Source organism: Oncorhynchus keta, unplaced genomic scaffold (genome assembly GCF_023373465.1).
Source record: "Oncorhynchus keta strain PuntledgeMale-10-30-2019 unplaced genomic scaffold, Oket_V2 Un_contig_605_pilon_pilon, whole genome shotgun sequence".
NCBI classification, from domain to species: domain Eukaryota; kingdom Metazoa; phylum Chordata; class Actinopteri; order Salmoniformes; family Salmonidae; genus Oncorhynchus; species Oncorhynchus keta.
The window spans coordinates 33,850-44,919 of NW_026288650.1; the positions used below are offsets into that span (position 1 = coordinate 33,850).

Here is an 11,070-nt window from a genome sequence, read left to right on the forward strand (position 1 = left end):
AGTCACCATATTCCACCATATCCATCATATCCCACCATATCCCAGCGTATCCCATCATATCCCATCGTATCCCAGCGTATCTCCTACCATATCCCACCGTATCCATCATATCCCATATCCCAGCGTATCCCAGCATATCCTATCATATCCCACCATATCCCACCGTATCCCATCATATCCTACCATATCCAGCATATCCTAATCATATCCTATCGTATCCATCAGTATCCCACCATATAGTATCATATCCCATCATATCCCACCGTATCCCAGCGTATCCCACCGTATCCCAGCGTATCCCACCATATCCCAACGTATCCCAGCATATCATATTTCGTATCCCAGCATATCCCAAATATCCCACGTATCGTATCTCATCTTATCCTATCATATCCTATCGTATCCTATCTTATTGTATCCTATCGTATCCTCGTATCCTATCGTATCTTGGAAGTATCTTATATCTTATTCTACCTTATCATATAGTATCGTATCCTATCTTGTCCTATCTTTGCCAGGCATAGTTGTATTAACACACTCATTCTTGCTCTTTTTCCTTCACTCATTCCCTCCTCTCTCTCCATCCCTCCCTCCCTCATTCCCTCTCGCTCTCTCTCTCCATCCCTCCCTCCCTCTCTCTCCCTCTCTCATTCCCTCCCTCATTCTCTCCCTCCCTCTCTCTCCATCCCTCATTTCCTCCCTCCTCCCTCATTCCTCCCTCCCTCCCTCCCTCATTCCCTCCATCCCTCTCTCTCCTCTCTCTCCCTCCCTCCCTCCTCCCTCCCTCCCTCCCTCCCTCCCTCCTCCCTCCAACCTCCCTCCCGTGTCCTTTCTCCCCTCCCTTCCCTCCCCTCCTCTCTCCCTCCCTCCCTCCCTCCCTCTTCCTCCTCCCTTCCCTCTTCCTCCCTCCCTCCCTCCCTCTACCCCTCCCTCCAGTCAGAGAAAGACGTGTGCGACGGTGGAGGGAGAACAGTAGAGGCTGAAGACTCGTGTGCAAGAAACATAGGGTTTATCCACTAATAAACCAATTAATGGAAACAAGACAAGACTTCAGACCTAGAAACAGAAGTCTGGAAGCTCCATGGTCTAAAACCTCTGTGAAACAGTATGTGTACTCTGTAAATGTCAGACACAAGAAACAGAAGGGCTGGTATGTGTCCCAAGTTGAATTTCCGTGGACCCAGCAGGAAACAGAAGGGTACTTCATTCTTCAGAAGGGTCTGGAAGCTTCTCTTCTTCTTCTGGAAGAAAAGACTAGAGTCTTCTGGGTGGGCTTCTTCTTCAAGAAACTTCTGGAAGCTACTTCTTTAAAAATGGAAGAAAAGACTAGAGGCTGGGTGGGCAGCAGAGACAGACAGGGTAACAGTGCAAGCAGTTACTGGAAGAAAACTGCTAGAGGCTGAGAGTCAAAGACCTGGAAGAACACTGGCGGGCAAGAAACAGAAGGTCTGGAAGACTAAAAGACTTAAAACCAGTTAATGGAAGAAAAGACTAGACTGGGTGGGCTGCAGACACAAGAAACAGAAGGGTCTGGAAGCTACTAAGGTAGACTTAAAACCAGTTAATGGAAGAAAATACTAGAGTCGTCTGGGTGGGCTGCAGACACAAGAAACAGAAGGGTCTGGAAGCTACTAAGGTAGACTTAAAACCAGTTAATGGAAGAAAAGACTAGAGTCATCTGGGTGGGCTGCAGACACAAGAAACAGAAGGGTCTGGAAGCTACTAAGGTAGACTTAAAACCAGTTAATGGAAGAAAAGACTAGAGTTGTCTGGGTGGGCTGCAGACACAAGAAACAGAAGGGTCTGGAAGCTACTAAGGTAGACTAAAACCAGTTAATGGAAGAAAAGACTAGAGTCGTCTGGGTGGGCTGCAGACACAAGAAACAGAAGGGTCTGGAAGCTACTAAGGTAGACTTAAAACCAGTTAATGGAAGAAAAGACTAGAGTCGTCTGGGTGGGCTGCAGACACAAGTGATGACAAAGCAGTCAGAAAGATGTGCAGGTTGGTTGCAGTGGAGGGCAGCAGACTTCTCCATTTCTGAAACACTCCAGCAGGACAACACTAGTCTTTTCTACCCTAAAATACTGTGACCCAGCAGGACAACGCTAGTCTTTTCTACCCTAAAATACTGTGACCCAGCAGGACAACGCTAGTCTTTTCTACCCTAAAATACTGTGACCCAGCAGGACAACACTAGTCTTTTCTACCCTAATATACTGTGACCCAGCAGGACAACGCTAGTCTTTTCTACCCTAAAATACTGTGACCCAGCAGGACAACGCTAGTCTTTTCTACCCTAAAATACTGTGACCCAGCAGGACAACGCTAGTCTTTTCTACCCTAAAATACTGTGACCCAGCAGGACAACGCTAGTCTTTTCTACCCTAAAATACTGTGACCCAGCAGGACAACGCTAGTCTTTTCTACCCTAATATACTGTGACCCAGCAGGACAATGCTAGTCTTTTCTACCCTAAAATACTGTGACCCAGCAGGACAACACTAGTCTTTTCTACCCTAAAATACTGTGACCCAGCAGGACAACGCTAGTCTTTTCTACCCTAAAATACTGTGACCCAGCAGGACAACGCTAGTCTTTTCTACCCTAAAATACTGTGACCCAGCAGGACAACGCTAGTCTTTTCTACCCTAAAATACTGTGACCCAGCAGGACAACGCTAGTCTTTTCTACCTAATATACTGTGACCCAGCAGGACAACGCTAGTCTTTTCTACCCTAAAATACTGTGACCCAGCAGGACAACGCTAGTCTTTTCTACCCTAAAATACTGTGACCCAGCAGGACAATGCTAGTCTTTTCTACCATAAAATACTGTGACCCAGCAGGACAACACTAGTCTTTTCTACCATAAAATACTGTGACCCAGCAGGACAACACTAGTCTTTTCTACCCTAAAATACTGTGACCCAGCAGGACAACACTAGTCTTTTCTACACTAAAATACTGTGACCCAGCAGGACAACACTAGTCTTTTCTACCCTAAAATACTGTGACCCAGCAGGACAACACTAGTCTTTTCTACACTAAAATACTGTGACCCAGCAGGACAACACTAGTCTTTTCTACCCTAAAATACTGTGACCCAGCAGGACAACACTAGTCTTTTCTACCATAAAATACTGTGACCCAGCAGGACAACACTAGTCTTTTCTACCCTAAAATACTGTGACCCAGCAGGACAACACTAGTCTTTTCTACCATAAAATACTGTGACCCAGCAGGACAACACTAGTCTTTTCTACCCTAAAATACTGTGACCCAGCAGGACAACACTAGTCTTTTCTACCATAAAATACTGTGACCCAGCAGGACAACACTAGTCTTTTCTACCATAATATACTGTGACCCAGCAGGACAACGCTAGTCTTTTCTACCATAAAATACTGTGACCCAGCAGGACAACACTAGTCTTTTCTACCCTAATATACTGTGACCCAGCAGGACAACACTAGTCTTTTCTACCCTAAAATACTGTGACCCAGCAGGACAACGCTAGTCTTTTCTACCCTAAAATACTGTGACCCAGCAGGACAACACTAGTCTTTTCTACCCTAAAATACTGTGACCCAGCAGGACAACTCTAGTCTTTTCTACCCTAAAATACTGTGACCCAGCAGGACAACACTAGTCTTTTCTACCCTAAAATACTGTGACCCAGCAGGACAACACTAGTCTTTTCTACACTAAAATACTGTGACCCAGCAGGACAACGCTAGTCTTTTCTACCTAAAAAATACTGTGACCCAGCAGGACAACGCTAGTCTTTTCTACACTAAAATACTGTGACCCAGCAGGACAACACTAGTCAGGATGATGTGATGGAGTTAAACAGGAAGTGATTGTGTGTTATACTGACCCCAGGAAGATGTGATGGAGTTAAACAGGAAGTGATTGTGTGTTATACTCCAGGAAGATGTGATGGAGTTTAACAGGAAGTGATTGTGTGTTATACTCCAGGAAGATGTGATGGAGTTAAACAGGAAGTGATTGTGTTATACTCCAGGAAGATGTGATGGAGTTTAACCGGAAGTGATTGTGTGTTATACTCCAGGAAGATGTGATGGAGTTTAACAGGAAGTGATTGTGTGTGTTATACTCCAGGAAGATGTGATGGAGTTAAACAGGAAGTGATTCTGTGTGTGTTATACTCCAGGAAGATGTGATGGAGTTAAACAGGAAGTGATTGTGTTATACTCCAGGAAGATGTGATGGAGTTTAACAGGAAGTGATTGTGTGTTATACTCCAGGAAGATGTGATGGAGTTAAACAGGAAGTGATTCTGTGTGTTATACTCCAGGAAGATGTGATGGAGTTAAACAGGAAGTTGTCAATGATTGACTGTCAGCTGAGGAAGTCTGAGCTGAGCAGAAGACACCTGGAGATCTCCAACAAGAAACTACTGGGATTCGCACAGGTACACTACACCTGTAACACACCTGTGACTCACCCCCAACACACCTTTACAACAACACTCACCTGTCCACCTCTCATACAACTAACTCCTGGGCTTCACACAGGTAACATTACACCTGTACCACACCTTTACAACATCACTTCCTGTCCACCTCTCATACAACTAACTCCTGGGCTTCACACAGGTAACATTACACCTGTAACACACCTTTACAACATCACTTCCTGTCCACCTCTCATACAACTAACTCCTGGGCTTCACACAGGTAACATTACACCTGTACCACACCTTTACAACAACACTCACCTGCCCACCTCTCAACTGTAAACACAGTCACACAGGTAACATTACACCTGTACCACACCTTTACAACAACACTCACCTGCCCACCTCTCAACTGTAAACACAGTCACACAGGTTCTGTAACACACCTACCTGTGAGCCCTAGCTGATGCCTCTCTGGGCAGGCTCTGTTATGTTCTGAACCTGTACTGCCACCTACTGGTTCAAAAATACTTTATAGTTTTATGTATGTGGATTTCTGTGCTGACTGGCTAACTGACTGGCTGGCTAACTCGCTGACTGACTGGCTGGTTAACTGGCTGACTGACTGGCTGGTTAACTGGCTGACTGACTGGCTGGCTAACTGGCTGACTGACTGGCTGGTTAACTGGCTAACTGACTGGCTAACTGACTGGCTGGCTAACTGACTGGCTGGTTAACTGGCTGACTGACTGGCTGGCTAACTGACTGGCTGGTTAACTGGCTAACTGACTGGCTAACTGACTGGCTGGCTAACTGACTGGCTGGTTAACTGGCTGACTGACTGGCTAACTGACTGGCTGGTTAACTGGCTGACTGACTCTGGCTAACTGACTGGCTGGTTAACTGGCTGACTGACTGGCTGGCTGACTGGCTAACTGACTGGCTGGTTAACTGATTGGCTAACTGACTGGCTGGTTAACTGATTGGCTAACTGACTGGCTGGTTAACTGGCGGGCTAACTGACTGGCTGAATGTGTTTATTTCTCAGAATGTTCACAAAGTGCTCACCACCCCCAGCTTGTTTGGAATGGAAAATGGGTAAGTGCTTATCTTCTAAATGTAACTCCTTAATGACAATTCATCAAATGTTTCTTCATTCTGTCTGTTGATCTGACTGGAGGGTTTGGGTGTGTATGTGTGTGTGTGTGGTGGTGTGTGGTGTGTGTGTGTGTGTGTGTGTGTGTGTGTGTGTGTGTGTGTGTGTGTGTGTGTGTGTGTGTGTGTGTGTGTGTGTGTGTGAACATGTGTGTGTGAACATGTGTGTGTGTGCTTCCTTGTACTAACAGGAGCAGCAGGACCTCTCCAGCCACAGACAGTCCAGAGACCCCTCTCCCATCCCAGACCCAGCCTGCCAGTTAGCTGCAGAGGCCAGGGAGCTGGTGGAGGGGGTCAGATCCCTGAGCAGCACCGATGATACAGCCCCTCTCAGTGACTCAGAGGTGGGTGAACCACCTGACCCAGCCATGGACCCTAACCGGGCCACACAGTGAGTATGTACGATCAGCACTTACTTCCACTCACAACCCATCTGTATCTAGATAGAATATGGCCTCTGAGTATTTGATAGGTATAGTCTTCCCTCTCCTCTCTCCTCCTTACCTTCCACTCTTCCTTATCTTCCTCCTTCCCTCTCCTCTCTCCTCCTTCCCTCTCTCCTCCTTCCCTCACCTCTCCTCCTTCCCTCACCTCTCCGCCTTCTCTCCCTCTCTCCTCCTTCCCTCCCTCTCTCCTCCTTCCCTCCCTCTCTCCTCCTTCCCTCCCTCTCTCCTCCTTCCCTCACCTCTCCTCCTTCCCTCCCTCTCTCCTCCTTCCCTCTCTCCTCCTTCCCTCCCTCTCTCCTCCTTCCCTACCTCTCCTCCTTCCCTCCCTCTCTCCTCCTTCCCTACCTCTCCTCCTTCCCTCCCTCTCTCCTCCTTCCCTCTCTCCTCCTTCCCTCCCTCTCTCCTCCTTCCCTCTCTCCTCCTTCCCTCCCTCTCTCCCTCAGCCCTCATAGCTCGCCGGCTCAGACATCTCCTACAGAAGATCCAGCCAAAGACAAGCGGCGCCAGTAGAGAACGTTCAGAGAACGTTTTAGAGAACGTGAAAAGAACACCGTGGCTGGGGACTAGGCTCAGAAGAACACAGTGGTTGGCTGACTACGTTTACCGAAAAACTACCAACGACCCTTTAAAAGACCGACAGACAAATTGAGAGAGACAAGCAGACAGACTGTATGTAGGATGCTATGCAGTGTGCGTAAAAAAAGAAAGAAAACACTTACAACTCAGCTTCAGTCAATGTTCTGGGATTGCTTTACCGATTAACCGTAAAAAAAAAAAAATGTTCTAGTTTATCTGTTTTCTAATACAGCTGTGTGTGTACTTACGTTTCTCTGTTGATATTTAGCATTTGTCAGAATGTGAACGAAGGGGAGATTCTCAACTGGGAGAATCTCCCCTTCCTGGGAAGGATAGCAGGTTTTGAGGTGAAATGGCAGAGACTTGTAGATGCAGTTCAGTTTGTTCCAAAGAGCTTGCCGTAGCCGATTAGACAGCACTACAAAGCCAAGGCGCTACCGTTGGGTGTGTAGGTGTACAGACATACAGCATGAGCTATGATGATGATGATGATGATGATGATGATGCACTGAACCTTTCTATCCATGAGTTCCAATACTCTGTAAAAGATGAATTCTCTCATGTCCTATTTCCTTGTATCCTATTTCCTTGTATCCTTCCTGACCACTGAAATCTGGAGAGACCGGATAGTGACGTTCAATATGCCGGTATGACATTCATTGGCTGCTCGTCAAATTGGTTCCATCCGTTTATTTTTGGGATCAGTGGTCCTCAAGGACACGAAGAGAGATGAAGACGTTTCTGTTCATTATCTGAGACGGGACAGAAATGTGTATTTTTGCTCACAACAGTTCCCAGAGTTGAGGAGAAGAAGCCAGACTAGGGTATTGGAACCTAGCCCGAGTTGTGTCTATAGCTGTATCGCCATGGCTACAGTCAGTGCCCTGCATGTGTATACTTCAGAGAGAGAGAGAGGATAACGTGGACGATGTGCCCTGATCCAAAGCGTCTCATCCTGATGACATCGTGTCACCATGGTGATGACCCTGTGTACAGAAACGGTTTGTCCCTTATACTGACGTGCTCTGATGAACTGTCTGTCTGTTTTGAAGATGATTTTGTACTGGAAAAGCCCATTTTCTGTTACGGATACCGAGGTAGAGGAAGAAGCTTTAGGACCTGCACGAGCTGTCATGGCGACGCCGAGACGTCTGCTTTTGCTGTTATTATAAAACCTTGTAAATATTGCACTCTCCTTTGATGTCCTTCTCCACATCTGCTGACTGACGCACACACACACACACACACACACACACACACACACACACACACACACACACACACACACACACACACACACACACACACACACACACACACACACACACACACACACACACACACACACACACACACACACACACACACACACACACACACACACACACACACACACACACACACACACACGCTGGACCAAGCCAGAGCTTACTATAGTATGTCTGTGTCAGTTGAAGCTTGTTCAAGGCTTTGTCTATGAGGATTCCTTTCTTCCTTACTGTTGAGTTCTGTGAATACTTACTACGCTGTCATATCACATATGTTCCGTGACTTCTGTTAGAACTGCGTCTCCATAGCGACAGCTGTGTGGAAGTTCCGTTCCATAACCCACAGTTTGTTGGCTTGTCCTCTGAGATTGAGGTTATGTCACCAAGACAATAAAAAAAGAATAGGAAAAAAGAACAACAATGGCCTTTTAGCAGTGGCTGTGTCTCGATAGTCGCAACTAGCTCCCTTTACTTGTGTCCTTTCCTTGTGTCCTTTTCCTTCATGATCAGTGATATGGCAAGAAGTGATACTGTAGGTAAAAAAAGCAATATGGTGGAAAGCCACCCAATCCTTTCACCCGTTAGAGGTCCCGAAGGAAAGGAAATGAGGGGAGGAGACAAGTAAAGGAAGTAATGAAAGAGTAATGAGACCCAGCCGGTGTCTATCAACTCAAAACACCTGATACTTCCTCAGTGCTAATGAAGGAAAGGCGACGAGGAAGGAAGCCAATGACGAGTAATTGAGACACAACGCAAAGCAGTGTATCTCAACTGGAAACATCATCAGTACCAAACTATCACTGCATGGTTCTGGTTCTGGTTCTGGTTCTGACCCCCTGTCGTTCAACATCCAACTGTGGAATCAAATGTTTGGTTTCAGGAATGTGGAGAGAAACATGAGTTATACTGTTTAAAATAATAGGTTGTATGATAACGATACCTGTGTGGTGGGATGTATGGGCTGCGTCCCAATAATCTCTCCGTTCTCCCGAAGTGTGCACTCGTTCACTTTCCTTTATGGATTTCAGAGGACATGACTGGAATATGGAACTCCCTCTAGAGTCCAGCCCATATGCCAACACATATCCATGTATTTTACATTTGTATGGAGTAGTGAACGAGGGCACACTTCAGGAAAGAAAGAGAGAGTTTTGGGACACAAGTCAAGGAGATGTGTACAACAGGAGGTCATGTAACATTAATAAGACCGTAGCTAAATGTGTCCGAGGTGTAATGTTTATATTGTTAAATGCACACGCTTTACCAAACTGACTGACATGTAGTCCTGTAATTGAACTAGATTGCATCATTATGTGTGGCCTCCGAACTTTCTTTTACTGTTTTTAATAAAGGATTAACCTCAAATACATCCGTGTACCTGGAGTTTCCGACTATATATTTCTACTATGTCTGTTTTTGACTTCAATACCAGCCGACTTACAACAGGGGAGTAAATCAAGGTTCAGGTGAAGTTAGGTGAATATACATTTCAATTCACCAATGTCTTATATTTTCAATGTGGACTATTCTTGTTGCAGTCTACCCAAACCCTGGTAGTAATACTGGGTTTATACGTAAGTACCTCTAAATGGTTGTGTGAACTAGCAGCCACCCAACAGCTTGTGTCAGTCTTTAATTACATCACCATGACACTAGACACATCTGTGACATCATCTGGTACTCCTCTCCATCATAACAGACTAATGATCTGGTTCTCCTCTCCATCATAACAGACTAATGATCTGGTTCTCCTCTCCATCATAACAGACTAATGATCTGGTTCTCCTCTCCATCATAACAGACTAATGATCTGGTTCTCCTCTCCATCATAACAGACTAATGATCTGGTTCTCCTCTCCATCATAACAGACTAATGATCTGGTTCTCCTCTCCATCATAACAGACTAATGATCTGGTTCTCCTCTCCATCATAACAGACTAATGATCTGGTTCTCCTCTCCATCATAACAGACTAATGATCTGGTTCTCCTCTCCATCATAACAGACTAATGATCTGGTTCTCCTCTCCATCATAACAGACTAATGATCTGGTTCTCCTCTCCATCATAACAGACTAATGATCTGGTTCTCCTCTCCATCATAACAGACTAATCATCTGGTTCTCCTCTCCATCATAACAGACTAATGATCTGGTTCTCCTCTCCATCATAACAGACTAATGATCTGGTTCTCCTCTCCATCATAACAGACTAATGATCTGGTTCTCCTCTCCATCATAACAGACTAATGATCTGGTTCTCCTCTCCATCATAACAGACTAATGATCTGGTTCTCCTCTCCATCATAACAGACTAATGATCTGGTTCTCCTCTCCATCATAACAGACTAATGATCTGGTTCTCCTCTCCATCATAACAGACTAATGATCTGGTTCTCCTCTCCATCATAACAGACTAATGATCTGGTTCTCCTCTCCATCATAACAGACTAATGATCTGGTACTCCTCTATCATAACAGACTAATGATCTGGTTCTCCTCTCCATCATAACAGACTAATGATCTGGTTCTCCTCTCCATCATAACAGACCAATGATCTGGTTCTCCTCTCCATCATAACAGACTAATGATCTGGTTCTCCTCTCCATCATAACGGACTAATGATCTGGTTCTCCTCTCCATCATAACAGACTAATGATCTGGTTCTCCTCTCCATCATAACAGACTAATGATCTGGTTCTCCTCTCCATCATAACAGACTAATGATCTGGTTCTCCTCTCCATCATAACAGACTAATGATCTGGTTCTCCTCTCCATCATAACAGACTAATGATCTGGTTCTCCTCTCCATCATAACAGACTAATGATCTGGTTCTCCTCTCCATCATAACAGACTAATGATCTGGTTCTCCTCTCCATCATAACAGACTAATGATCTGGTTCTCCTCTCCATCATAACAGACTAATGATCTGGTTCTCCTCTCCATCATAACAGACTAATGATCTGGTTCTCCTCTCCATCATAACAGACTAATGATCTGGTTCTCCTCTCCATCATAACAGACTAATGATCTGGTTCTCCTCTCCATCATAACAGACTAATGATCTGGTTCTCCTCTCCATCATAACAGACTAATGATCTGGTTCTCCTCTCCATCATAACAGACTAAACATCATCTGGTTCTCCTCTCCATCATAACAGACTAATGATCTGGTTCTCCTCTCCATCATAACAGACTAATGAT

The 11,070-nt window shown here is 45.3% G+C and overlaps 1 long non-coding RNA gene across 6 annotated transcripts; it reads left to right on the top strand.

Moving 5' to 3' along the window:
- The first annotated feature begins 1,514 nt into the window (after positions 1–1,514).
- LOC127925664 (uncharacterized) lies at positions 1,515–7,977 on the top strand. 6 transcript variants are annotated; one of them, XR_008121879.1, is made up of 5 exons: positions 1,515–1,545; positions 4,319–4,435; positions 5,469–5,518; positions 5,767–5,966; positions 6,465–7,976. It is a non-coding gene; the product is annotated as an uncharacterized LOC127925664 (long non-coding RNA). The 6 variants fall into 6 exon arrangements; XR_008121880.1 differs by lacking the exon at positions 1,515–1,545 and adding an exon at positions 1,606–1,636; XR_008121881.1 differs by lacking the exon at positions 1,515–1,545 and adding an exon at positions 1,697–1,727.
- The last annotated feature ends 3,093 nt before the right edge of the window (positions 7,978–11,070 follow it).